Here is a 13,248-nt window from a genome sequence, read left to right as displayed (position 1 = left end):
AATATGAGAGCCATACTGTTTGTTCTGTTAATTTTTTGTTTTGTGTTTTGTATGGTTTAACAAATTAACACAGTAGAAGAAAAGATAGAGGCTGAAATTAGAATACAACCTGAATCCTGCTGTCATGTAGTTACTCATCAGTCTCTCGACTATGCCATGTTTATACAAAGTCATTATATGAACTGCTGTATTATTCAGGTATCTATTACTGCTGTTCTGCCCCTGTGTCTACATCACAACTTCAAATACTTTAAACTCAAAAATACTATGAATGATAAGGAGCAGATTTTTTTGTGCATTTCTAGAAGGCGCTTGTTTTGTGATAAGTGTCAATAATGTTTAACTCTCTCTATTACACTCATAATTTATTACAAGTGTCCATTATGTTTACGAGCAGTAATGTATACGTGGTAATATGATTGGCTCATGTATAATATGGCATGCAATTCAGTGTTCAGCCGCTACAATCTTTACTGCTGTCAAGTGTACATTGTCCCAATTTTCCTGAAGACAAAAGTACCAATGACAGTTCTTTGGCAGTATACATAGTGCCAACTTAAATGTGTTTGTATTCTTATTTTTTATAATTCCTTTTTACTGTCTGAAATAACAACTGTGATTATGACTATAAAATTTTGTTTATTGTATGCTGTCAGATTTGTGATGACTAGTCCAGAACACAATGATAAACAATTTGTATGCAGCTTTTTAAGATATGGTTCTAAAACTGTCACTTATTGAACATAATGAGATAGCCAGAAGATTCTGCTCCTGTACTTCAAATCCCATCACTTGTTTCATACTAAGCTAGCAGTGTAGCTATGAATCTTCTAGTTTATCTATATGTAGCTTTACTGTAATCTTACATAGATCCCTCTTTTCCAGGGATTGAATTATGTCCTTGCTGTTCAAAAGCATAAGGGGAGTGTTATTTCTGGCATGAAAAGCAGGTTTGTAGCCATGAAATTTGAGATTATTGGCTATGATCAGTCATATGTTCTCTGAATATGCCAACAGAAAGTACCTACAGCTTGTATCAGATAAACTATTAATGGCAATAGTATGGCAGTTCTGATTAAATTGACTGTTTAAAATACCTGTAATTGGGTTAGATACACACAGATTAACTGAGGCTAGATTTAGCAGATGGAGCATCACATCTGATGCTGACACATGTCTGAAAGATTCTATAAGTTAAAAATCAGTATATGTATGGCTACAGACATAAATATTGAGATTTTGTAAACATACAATTTTCCAGCAGATTTGCTGCATTTATTAAAGACATCACATTTTTCATTTCTATGGAGCTTTCTTTCAGAAGCCTACAGGATCTGCAGAAAAAATGTGATACAGTGCAGTTGTTAAAATGACCAACTTTTTGTTAATTTTTGCTGTAGTTTACATAAAAGTGGCTTTGGGATTGCTGTATATGGCAGTTACAGAAAGACAATTAACCACTACAGATTTACCACAGAGATTGATATTGGATAACTCTTGTTTTTGTTATATATAAATTATCTCCCATCATATATTCAAGTTGATTCTCTTTTCTGATTGTTCATATATTATACTGAAGCCTAGAGGGCAATCTGCAATGTCATAACATGTAAATAAAATTTCCTTAAAAATTTGGCAGTGATACCTTTTTGTGTACTTGTGTGTCATAAAAACAGCTGGTTGCACAAGTAGACTCACTGGCATTTTGTGTTGATCTTTGCCACTTTTTATGAGTTCAGTGTGCTGACCCTTAGCTTCCCTTATTCTGATCAATTGTAACTTTTGGGATCAGTAGTAAAAGTAATTCTGTACATTCTGGAACTACCTGCCATTATTTATGCAGATAATTTACAAGGCCACATAATTGCTGCCCAAAAGTTTTTGTACCTTTCAGCAAATGGCATAAGTAGTGACAATGGCAAGCTATTCCACACTATCTCTGATGAAATTAGTAGGCTCTGGAATAAAACAAAGGCTCTGGAGCTTCCCATTGTACTAAATACAAGACAGCAAGGACAGCATTAATTCAACACTGCATATGCTTCACAGCACACTGGACCCTCTCTCCACCACGCATGTTATTTGGAGTGGTGGTAAACATATTCCAACAGCAGAAGGTGGCCAACAATGATGAGCAATTCATGATGGTTATGAGCAACTTAGACCAGCACACTACCAAGTTGATACTGGACTTTATAGTGAACCCATGAGCAGACAGAGCTTAAAACAAGCTGAAAGAAGAGGTAATCTCCCACTGCACAAAGTCTATCGACCTCACATTCACTAAGTAGCAGGCTGCTATTGTATCAAGACAACAGGACACCATCGGAGCTCTGGCAGCACCTGGGAAATTTAGTAGACAGTTCAGAAGTGTCTGATAGTTTGTTGTTACATATTTGGCAGCAACAACTTCCAGTTCAAGTGCAGATATTGTTGGTGGTATATGACTAGAGACCATTTAATAAATTAATGCAGGCTGCAGATATTAACACTCAAGTCAACCGCAAAAGTTGCAATGGCATTGTTGCACCTGCTGAACAAAACCAACCATGGTCAGCCAAATCCAACTGAAACTACAATGCTCAACTGCACAGACATCATGCTGTCATGTCCATCGAGCATTTCAGACAGCATCAGGACATTAAAAAGCCATGGTAAAGGCAATGATGTGTTTTTGCACATGCAGCAGTGACAACAAGGTGGCAGTAATAAAAACCAAGATATGTTTAAACAAGTGGCACCATCACATGAAACACACTGTCAACAGAAGTACTTGCATGAAGTGTGCTGGTACATGAACATTTTGGCTAAGATTCCACAAAATGCACATTATCATGTGCTTGCTTAAAGAGGGACGTATGTGAAGTTGCAATAGTTTGAAAAAAAGTTTATAACTAAATTTGGACAATTGTTAAGGAATGTTATATGGATGTACACATAAGCCTTGATGCTTATTTAACTTGTAAATTTTTAATTGTAAATAACTGAAATGTTTTCAACGAGGTGAGTATAAATGTACCTTTTTTGAAAAATCTGTAAGGATGAAATTAATGTATTTTTGTACAAAGTTTGATATGCCATTATAACAAGTATCTGTGGCAGAGAATATTAGTATCTTCTATTGCTAGATTTTTTACATCTCTCCAAATTTCTGTGAAAAATACATACCAAATCTTAGGTCATTTCTCATAGATAAATGCACTAAATGAAAATTCCTTCCACAGAATGTTTTGCTATAGTACTGATAAATTGCATGCCAAATTTTAGTACTATAACGTCAGTGGTTTATGAGGAAAAGGTAAATAAATTTGCCAACATTTAAGTTGTGGTAAACCTGAATCACAGATTTGGCAGTGTTTGTGTTAGGCCTTACCTTATCTGGGTGAAATAGTGCAAACCATATGCATCCTCCTCTTCATCATCAAAGCAATCTTTCCTTTGCTTGTTCTCTTAGATTAAACTGATTTTCAAACTGAGTAAGAGTAAAGTCAGCTGCATCAATTATCCTGTTATTGATTTCCTTCAATATTAAAAGTGCAAAAGCTCCTGGATCAAATACAAGCCCCTGTAGATTCTGTTTTCTGCCGAAATCGGCACATTTAAAACCTAAACAAGCATCATATGCTGAACCTTCATCAGCAGTTGTAGAGACAGATGTTTTCTTTGGGTATGGTTTTCTTATCAGGGAGTTGTAACTTTCATTAGGATTTTCAGTTTTTCCATGCACATGCTTTTGTAGAAGTTCTGGATCTACTAAACACAGAAGTATTCCCCACATTGTGACTGCATAAAACTGGAAGAAAACACCACAGGAATAAATAATATGAGGAAATACAGAATAACAAAGAGCCATGGCCCCATGAAAGCTTCTGTTGATTATTATTTTTATCATACTTATGAGTGGAATTGGAATGTAATATTGAGGAACTGAAATTTCACTAGCTTGTGGTAAATGTAGATCTAACAAAAAAAATTTTCACAATTTTGGTCACTTTTACTTACATCCCCCAGTAAAGGGTCAGTTTTCTACACTAACAGTACAGTGTCTACATACCATCGGTAACAGCTGCCTTGTGCACATATTCTACCATGTCGAAAAGACTGTATGTATCAAACAAACGTACTGGCACAATGTTCCTAAGAGATACTGGCCTCAAATATCCGCATACTCCATGCCAACCATACACCACACAACAAACAGGATGTTCACCCACAAAGTAATGGAGTTCATAACTCATGAGCCAACACTTACAGACAAAAAGTGTGCACTACCAGTATGGTCAATATCACAGAAACCATATTAGGCACTGACTTCCTAGCAGATTTTGCTTTAGTAGTTTACTTACATGGGGCTCAGTTATTCAGCTTACTGGACAACAGCACAGTGTTAGGAACTAAAGGTCATTCAGCTTATGGAGTACTACAGAGAATCAACATGTTCCCTTCAAAGACACACAGGAGCCTTCAGATGACCATTCACGATAATCAGCAAATGTTTTGCAAGAGCATTGCTAAAGTCAAACATAATACGATGCACTACATCTGTGTGACACCAGGACAGCTCATCTGCATAAAACTGCACTGAAAGGCTGACAGTGATGACAATCATCAAGGAAATGTTACAGGCAGGAATTATTCATTGGTCAGAGAGCTCATGGTGTCAGCCCGTACACCTAGTTCCCAAGAAACATGGCTCATGGAGGCCATGTGGGTATTACTGGGCCTTAAACACGAGAACAGTCCCACTTGCTCACTGCCTGGCATACAGGGTTTTAGCATTCTAGGGGGCAAAGAAGCATATATCAGATACCAGTAGCCACTATTAATATTCTGCAGATGACAGTGATCATGCCTTTTGGTTTCTTTGAAATTTTATTCATGCTGTTTGGCCTAAAGAACACTGCCCCAATGTGATAATGTTTCAACCATGAGGTACTTAATGGAATTAAATTTTGGTTTGCTTTCTTAGAATATAGTTTAGTGCTCTCCCCTAAAGTCCAAGTGCATGAACAACACCTTTTCATAATATGAAAATGACTGATCATGAAGGGCTGTTATATGAAAATAAACATGTTATGAAGAAGACTCTGGTCTCCTTCCTTGGCCATGTTATTTCAGCTCATGGCCATTGGCTGAGAAAGGTATGATATTACAATTTCTGTCAGGACCAGCAAATTAGCAGTAATTGAGACATTTCTTGGGAATGATAAAATTTTGTCAACATTAACTTTCAGCAATGGTGGATGTGCAGACACTGCTCATGGAAGCACTTGCAGAATGTGATGCCGTGGCACCCTGACCACTTAAGTGGACAACAGAAATGAACAAGGCATTTGCAATGTCCAAGCGAGTTAAAGCCAGGGAGTGTTACTCGCTCATTTAGTTGCCTATGCACTCTACCAACAAATAGATGAACACTGGTGACGACTGAAGTTTGTGTCTGGCAAGTTCCAATTGGCCCAACAGAAGTGGAGCATATATAATAGGAAACTGTTGGCAATCTATGACGCAGTCAGATCCTTTCATCAGCAAATAGAAGCTCAGTTTGTGACTCTTTTTGCAGAACATAAGCCCCTTACCTCTGCATTCAAAAATGTCAGCGACAGATGCTCATCAAGACAGTTCCAATATTCTAAAATTGTAAGCCTGCTTATGGCAGATGTTTGCAGGTAAAATTGGCAGAAAACTTGCACTTGTGATCCTTTTTCCCTTGTAGGGTGTCAGATATTATAGACTGTAGAGAATTTTCTGTGGAGCAAACCAGGACACCCAGTTACAACAACTATTAAATGACTCATCTAGAGGACTAAAACTCATATAAATTCCAGAACTCAACTCTAAGTTGAAGCTGTGGTGCAACATTTTTTTAGACAAAGCATGGCCACACATTTCAAAAAAGGTCCAAAAGACATCTTTCAACAGCATTCATGGCCTACCTCATTATGGTGCCAGCACTACAATCAGATTACTTATACAGTCCAGACTTCTATGAAGAAATATGCATGAGGGTGCAAACATTCCTATGTGGTGTGTCAACAGAGAAAAGTGGGCCATCATCTACATGCTGATATCAGTAACTTCCAAGGTGCACCAGCTACATTTACCCTTGTTCATGTTGACCTGATAGGCTCTCTTCTGCCATCAGAAGGATACAGATTCATTGCCATAGGGAGGTGTACAGTATGAGCAGAGGCAACACCAGTAGCTAGTATAACAGCTGAAACTATACCAAAAAATTTATGTGTACGAGAATTGCACACTACAGGTGCCAGTTTGAATTCACACTGTTCCTGGAGCTGTCCAGGCCATGCAGTTTCCAGTGACACCACAGTCAGCTACCACCATACCAGTAATGGTATGACAGAATGTTGGCACAGAAAGTGTCACTAATATCTCACCAAAAAAGATGGACAGTCATACTACCCTTAGTGCTATTAGACCTTCAAACAGCATAAAAATTTGACATTAGGGTGTCCATGGCCAAAATGGTTTATGGTGAACCTCTACAGATCCTAGAGGGCTATTTAGTGCCAGTATCACTGCCAGATACAGAGGAAATTTCACAGTTGGTATAGCAGTGAAAGCACTGCTGCATCAAGATACGTTGTCTGTCCTATCTTTGCTGTGACAACCATCAGGTGTTCATACACAAAAATTTGCACAGCTGCCCACATGCGATGCTGTGAATGGATGCAGTGATGCCATCCCTACAGTCATGGTTATGTTAGCCCTTTCCCAGTGTTGAGTGGAGGTGTTCCTACCATAAACATACTGTGCAATGCCACACCAACTGGTGTGGATTCTACCTGCCACAACTTCAGACACCTTGCCAGCATGTCAAGCCACAACCAGTTCAGAGCAGACGAATCTTGCTTCTCAAATACCAGCTGACCCCTCTCCACAGCTGATGAACATACCAGCACAGCAGCTGACAGTTTCTCCGCCATCATGACGTCCAGCCTATGCAAGAGCTGACTGGTGGATCATGTTCAAATACCAACACATCCTAGGTGCTAGGTGCTACATACTATAGGTCGGGGGGGGGGGGGGGGGGGCTGTGTGGCAGTGACACCTTGATTTTGCACTTGTGCACCAGAAGAATTGCAGGTGGCACAAGTAAACTCTCTGACATGTCTTCTGTTGTGAACATTGCCATTTTATTATGAGTTGTGTGTGTCGATTTTTAGTTTTCAATACACTCATTGATTTGTAGCATCCATAATTACTAATAGAAGTAATTCTCTATGTTCTGGAACTACATGTCATTATTTAAGTGGATAATTTATGAGACCACAAACTGGTTCTCTGCGAATGCACACTCTGAACCTAATTGAAACACAGTCTATACAATTCCAACTGTACAATGCCACACCAACTGGTGTGGATTCTACCTGCCACAACTTCAGACACCTTGCCAGCATGTCAAGCCACAACCAGTTCAGAGCAGACGAATCTTGCTTCTCAAATACCAGCTGACCCCTCTCCACAGCTGATGAACATACCAGCACAGCAGCTGACAGTTTCTCCGCCATCATGACGTCCAGCCTATGCAAGAGCTGACTGGTGGATCATGTTCAAATACCAACACATCCTAGGTGCTGCTAGGTGCTACATACTATAGGTAAGGTTGGGATATGGAGATGGATATGTCAAAAAGTGGACTTAGGTTTTGCAGTTGCATTCACTAGTGTCTTAAGACATCATATTCTAGGTTAATTTATCACTGAGGAAAAAAGTGATTCTGTCACAGAAGTGTGTAATAAAAACAATATGCAGTTTTCACTCTAGAGCCTCTTGTAGACAGCTCTTTGTGGTTAATTTACTCCCTCATGAAATTTATCATCAAAAATGAATTACAGTTTAAAAGCAACAGAAACATTGAAAAATATAATGCTGAAAGGAGAAATTATTTACACTATCCATCACTCACATGTAGTGTGGCACAGAAAGATGTGACATATTCAACCATAAAAATCTTTGACCATTAACAACATGATGCAAATAATTTAGTAATATTAATCAGTCATAACTAATATCATATCTGTTTGACAATTCCTATATCTTGTGTGTGTGTGTGTGTGTTTTCTTTGATGATATACAGTATAATGTAAATAATTTAATAATATTAATAAAATCAACCTCACTCATAACTGATATAATATATGTGTGACAACTCCTTCTATCGTGTGTGTCTTTTGGGGAGAGGTTGATGCGGGTGTTTTACGAGTGAGAGGAGGGAGAGATGAGAGAGATTTACATAGTTCAGGTCACTAAATGGAGAAAGAAATGTACCCAAAGATAATCATGTAAATGGTCAGCATGTTGGCATATTGTTTATTGAGAAAGTGTAGGTAGTAAATTGTAAAACTAACTTGTTCCACATTATAGCAAGAGAACACAATTATGGTTCATGGACCAAGCAGGTAACTAAACTACAAACAGTGAACAAAAAGCAAAATTAAAGTTTTCAGATTTCTAATGCTCTTGAAGAAGTAAGAAATAGAAATGGTGGTGCACAGAATCCTTTATGACTACTAACTGAAGATATACTCATGTTTATGCTTACCATCACCTTAATAACTATTTGTAGGAAGAGCATTGAAGTTTTGATCTGGCACTACACCTGGCAACATACCAGTAATGGCAAATGTTTCTGATGTTGCTGTCCTTTGAAAACAATAGAATTTTATGCTAAAATCTGCATGTAAATATCTGTGTTCCACACTTTTCCAGTTGTAGTGTCATTGTTATCATATCTGTTTTGAAGGTGATTAAGAAGTTATTACCAGCATACTCCAGTAATGTGGCTACACAATACATCATTAAAGATGAGTTCAGATTACTGATGTTATGAGTATTATGACTTTTTTATAACTAAATTGTGGAGCTTTTAGTATATTTTTGTCATGACTTGATTTTAGATGACTTAGTGCACTGTATCATGGTTGTGATAAATACTACATCCATTTAAATTTACTACATTGTCCCCAAATCTTAAACCTCAAATAAATGTAACACAGACTTGTTTCGAAAATTTTCTTTTAAACCTTTTCATGCTCAGTCATAAAAAAACTTCAAATGTTTGTAGATTTTAGCTATTGTTTAGTACAGTCAATGAGGTAAGAAAATTCACATTGGTAATTGTAAGTGAGGCAGCATGCTTTTTACTACAGCTAATTACTCTACTCACTGTTCTGTGAAAATGCATATTTAAAAAGCATGTAGCTGCATTGTTTACTTAAATTTGTTGTTACCTCAAGGTGGCTTAGTAGTAATATTACCAAAAGAAATGAATATGTACAGTAGGATTTTAAATATGTTGGGATGGAATAACAACAGCATGGGAAAGATAGGTTGCTGCTCGCCATGTAGAGGGAGTGCTGAGTCAGAGAGGCACAATGAAGAAAAAAAAAAAAAAAAAATTCAAATATTTCAACTTTTGAACAAAAAGTCCTTCTGAAATATTCACAGTCACACAAGCCTAAGCACCCGGAGACATTGGCCATATGTTTGTGAATTGCGCTTGTGCAAGTTTGTGTGTGTGTGTGTGTGTGTGTGTGTGTGTGTGTGTGTGTGTGTGTTTTCTGTTTCAAAAGAAGGTCTTTTTTGTATGAAAGCTTAAATATTTAGCAGTTTCTCAGCATACCTATGTGAGACTCAGTGCCTCCAGTGGTGGGTAGTGGTCAATCCTTTACATATTGTTAATGTGTTTTATAGGAGCCTTTTGTTATGAAGAAATGCAGGACAAATGTGTGAACTTACTAAATATGATGAAATCCCCAAAAGAGTACTGGATATTTTGGCTGGGACTGAATGAGAGACAAGATAAGAATGGGCAGATGTGTTGGTTGCACATAATTCTGTTCTATTGTTAGAACAGACCTACCAAGTAAAAGAGGATGTAATGCCACAGATGAAGTAATATCTAAAAGACAGGTCATATGACCAAAGTGCAAAAATGGATGAATGCTCAATAGATATAATATGAGAGTCTTCAGCAATAAACATTTAAGAAGGTCAAGATTTCATGCTTATAAATGTTAGATATGAGATCATACTAGAGGGTAAGAGTTCATTATAAGGACATGCAAAGGGAAATAAAATAAAACAAGTGATATGAAATTATAGAAAAAGCTTTAAAATAATTAAAGACAGTTTATTTGGTACTTCACAGAAGGAAAATGTGGCAATGACCAGAGAAGGATAAGAGATGATAAAAAATAAATTAGAAAAAATGGAGAGTATAAGTAAGACTAATAACGAAAGGGAAGAGAGAGAATGAAAAATTTAGAGATAGGAGAGAAATAAGTAGAAAGATATTTGATTGAAACTTTTATTTTCAGCCTAGATTATCTCTATTTTTGGTCTGTCTTCAAACTGAGTTATGACATTGATGCAGGGAACGAGAACCCCCAGCAACTAAAGTGTGTTGTACACTGAGGTGACAGAAATCATGGGATACCTCTCAATACTGTGTCAGACCTACTTTTGGCCAGATTAGTGGTGGCATGGACTCAACAAGTTATTGGAAGTCTCTTGCAGAAATACTGAGTCATGCTGTCTCCATAGGCTTCCATAATTACGAAAGTGTTGGCAGTACAAGATTTTGTGCACAGCTGACCTCTCGATTATGTGCCATAAGTGTTCAACAGGATTGATGTCAGGCATCTGGGTGGCCAAATCATTTACTCGAATTGTCCAGAATATTCGTCAGACAAATCGTGACACAACACATTATCATTCATACAAAGTCCATGTTGTTTGGAAACAAAATGGCTGCAAATTGTCTCCAGGTAGCTGAGCATAACCATTTCCAGTCAATGATTGGTTCAGTCAGACCAGAGGACCCAGTCTGTTCCATGTAAACATGGCCCATCCTTCTATGGAGCCACCACAAGCTTGCACAGTGCCTTGTTGATAACTTTGGGTTGATGACTTCATTGGGTCTGAGCCACACTCAAACCGTATCATCTACTGAAATTGGGACTCTTCTGACCAGGCCATGGTTTTCCAGTCATTTAGGGTCCAGACGATATGGCCATATGACCAGAAGAGGAGCTGCAAGTGATGTCATGTTGTTAGCAAAGGTACTCATGTGGTTTGTCTGCTGCCATAGTCCATTAACACCAAATTTTGCCACACTGTCCTAATGGATACATTCATCATACATCACACATTGATTTCTGTGATTATTTTACCCAGTGTTGCTCGCCTGTTAGCACTGACAACTCTATGCAAATGCCACTCCTCTTGGTTGTTAAGTGAAGGCTGTGAGTGACTGCATCATCTGTGATGAAAGGTAATGTCTGAAATTTGGTATTTTTGGCACACTCTTGATACTGTGGATCTCATAATACTGAATTCCTTTACTATTTCAAAAATGGAATGTCCCATGTGTCTAACCCCAACTGCCATTCCACATTCAAAGTCTGTATATTACCATCATGAGGCCAAAGCACAGAAACTTTTTTACATGAATCATCTGTGTACAAATGACAGTTCCACCAATGCACTGTCCTTTATATCTTGTGTACTCTATACTACCACCATCTGTCTATCTGCATATCACTATCCCATGACTTTTGTCACCTCAGTGTATAACATATAAATTTTAAGAAATGGAGTGTTGGATACTATGGCTGATTTTCCAACATGTTAATACCAAATGTTGTGGAAGCAGTGGTTAAGGCATTGTACTCACGTGAGGGAGGTGTATGGATGATTTCCCCATCATGGCAACCTAGTTTAGGTTTTCTGCCATTACTCTAAATTGATTTGGGTGAATTCTGGGATGATTGTTCTTGTTCTTCTTGTTTTTGTTGTTTTATGTGTCAATTACAACAATAAATTCATGTTGGAAGACTCAAACCAGTGGAGCACCTCGTTAGATGCTCCATGTAGACCTTTGATACCACCAGGGAAATATCTGTTAGGGCACTGATTTACAGTGTGGCTCATTGTCCAATTATCACCCCACTTGTGCAAGTTGTATTTGGAAATACCTTCTCCACTCTGTTATCTTTTAAGATGTATGCACATGTCTCTAGGATGATGAAAGAATGAAAGTTCAACATACATTACCAGTAAATTTGTGGTTGGTGGTTTTTGGAGCTTGTCACTCACACTTACAATCAGAGTACCAATCGAGCCTAGTGGAAAGCAATTAAACTCCTTCTTCATATACTGGATATCTGGATTTTAGACATTTCCTAGGCAACAAGAGTAAATCTTCATGAAGAGGGACTGATTCATTTTTAGAAATTTGCTGGCAAGTGATGTAGCCACCTTTCTACAAAGGTGAGCTGGACAAATGTTCAATAATATTAGCAGCCAGCACGTAGGTGTAGATCTGACTGTGCCTTAATGGCTCTCATAACTGCATTCAAATGAATGTCAGCTTTCTTCACTTAAGTGTTGCAGAGTCAAACTAATGCACAATATTCTGCTGTAGAGCATACCAATGCAAGGGATCCTCCACAGAGAACTGATGTATTTCCTCCCCAAGTGCTTCCTCCAAGGTTCACTTGTGTTTTTACCTTCTTACCCCATATTTCTCCAATCCAATATTTTTCTCCGAGTATAATGATCTCATCATTGACCCACATCTTCCTTCATTTCAGTTTAGCATTTCTTGTCACCGTGCCCAAATGCATGCATCCTTGCTGTCTCTTAGCTGCAACAGTGAGTGAGGGTTCACCCTTAGCCTTCATGTCAGCTTTCACTCTAGCAGGCATATGTTCAGTCAGGGGCTGAAAGGTTTCTTGGAGAATGGCAGCCCATTCTTCATGGAGTGCTGCACTGAGGAGAGCTATCGATGTTGGTTGGTGAGGCCTGGCACAAAGTTAGCATTCCAAAACATCTCAAAGGTGTTCTGTAGGATTCAGGTCAGGACTCTGAGCCGGCCAGTCCATTACAGAGATGTTATTGTCATGCAACCACTCTGCCACAGGCCGTGCAGTTTGAACAAGTGCTCAATCATGTTGAAAGATGCAACTGCCATCCCAGAAGTGATCTTCAACAGTGGAAAGCAAGAAGATGCTTAAAACATCAATGTAGGCCTGTGCTGTGATAGTGCCATGCAAAACAATAAGGAGCGCATGCCCACTCCATGAAAAACACTACCACACCATAACACCACCGCCTCCAAATTTTACTGTTGGCACTACACATGCTGGCAGATGACGTTCACCAGGCATTTGCCATACTCACACCCTGCCATTGGATCGCCACATTGGGTACCATGATTCA

The sequence above is a fragment of the Schistocerca serialis genome, chromosome 4 (genome assembly GCF_023864345.2).
Source record: "Schistocerca serialis cubense isolate TAMUIC-IGC-003099 chromosome 4, iqSchSeri2.2, whole genome shotgun sequence".
Taxonomy (NCBI): Eukaryota; Metazoa; Arthropoda; class Insecta; order Orthoptera; family Acrididae; genus Schistocerca; species Schistocerca serialis.
Note: the sequence above shows the minus strand (reverse complement) of the source record.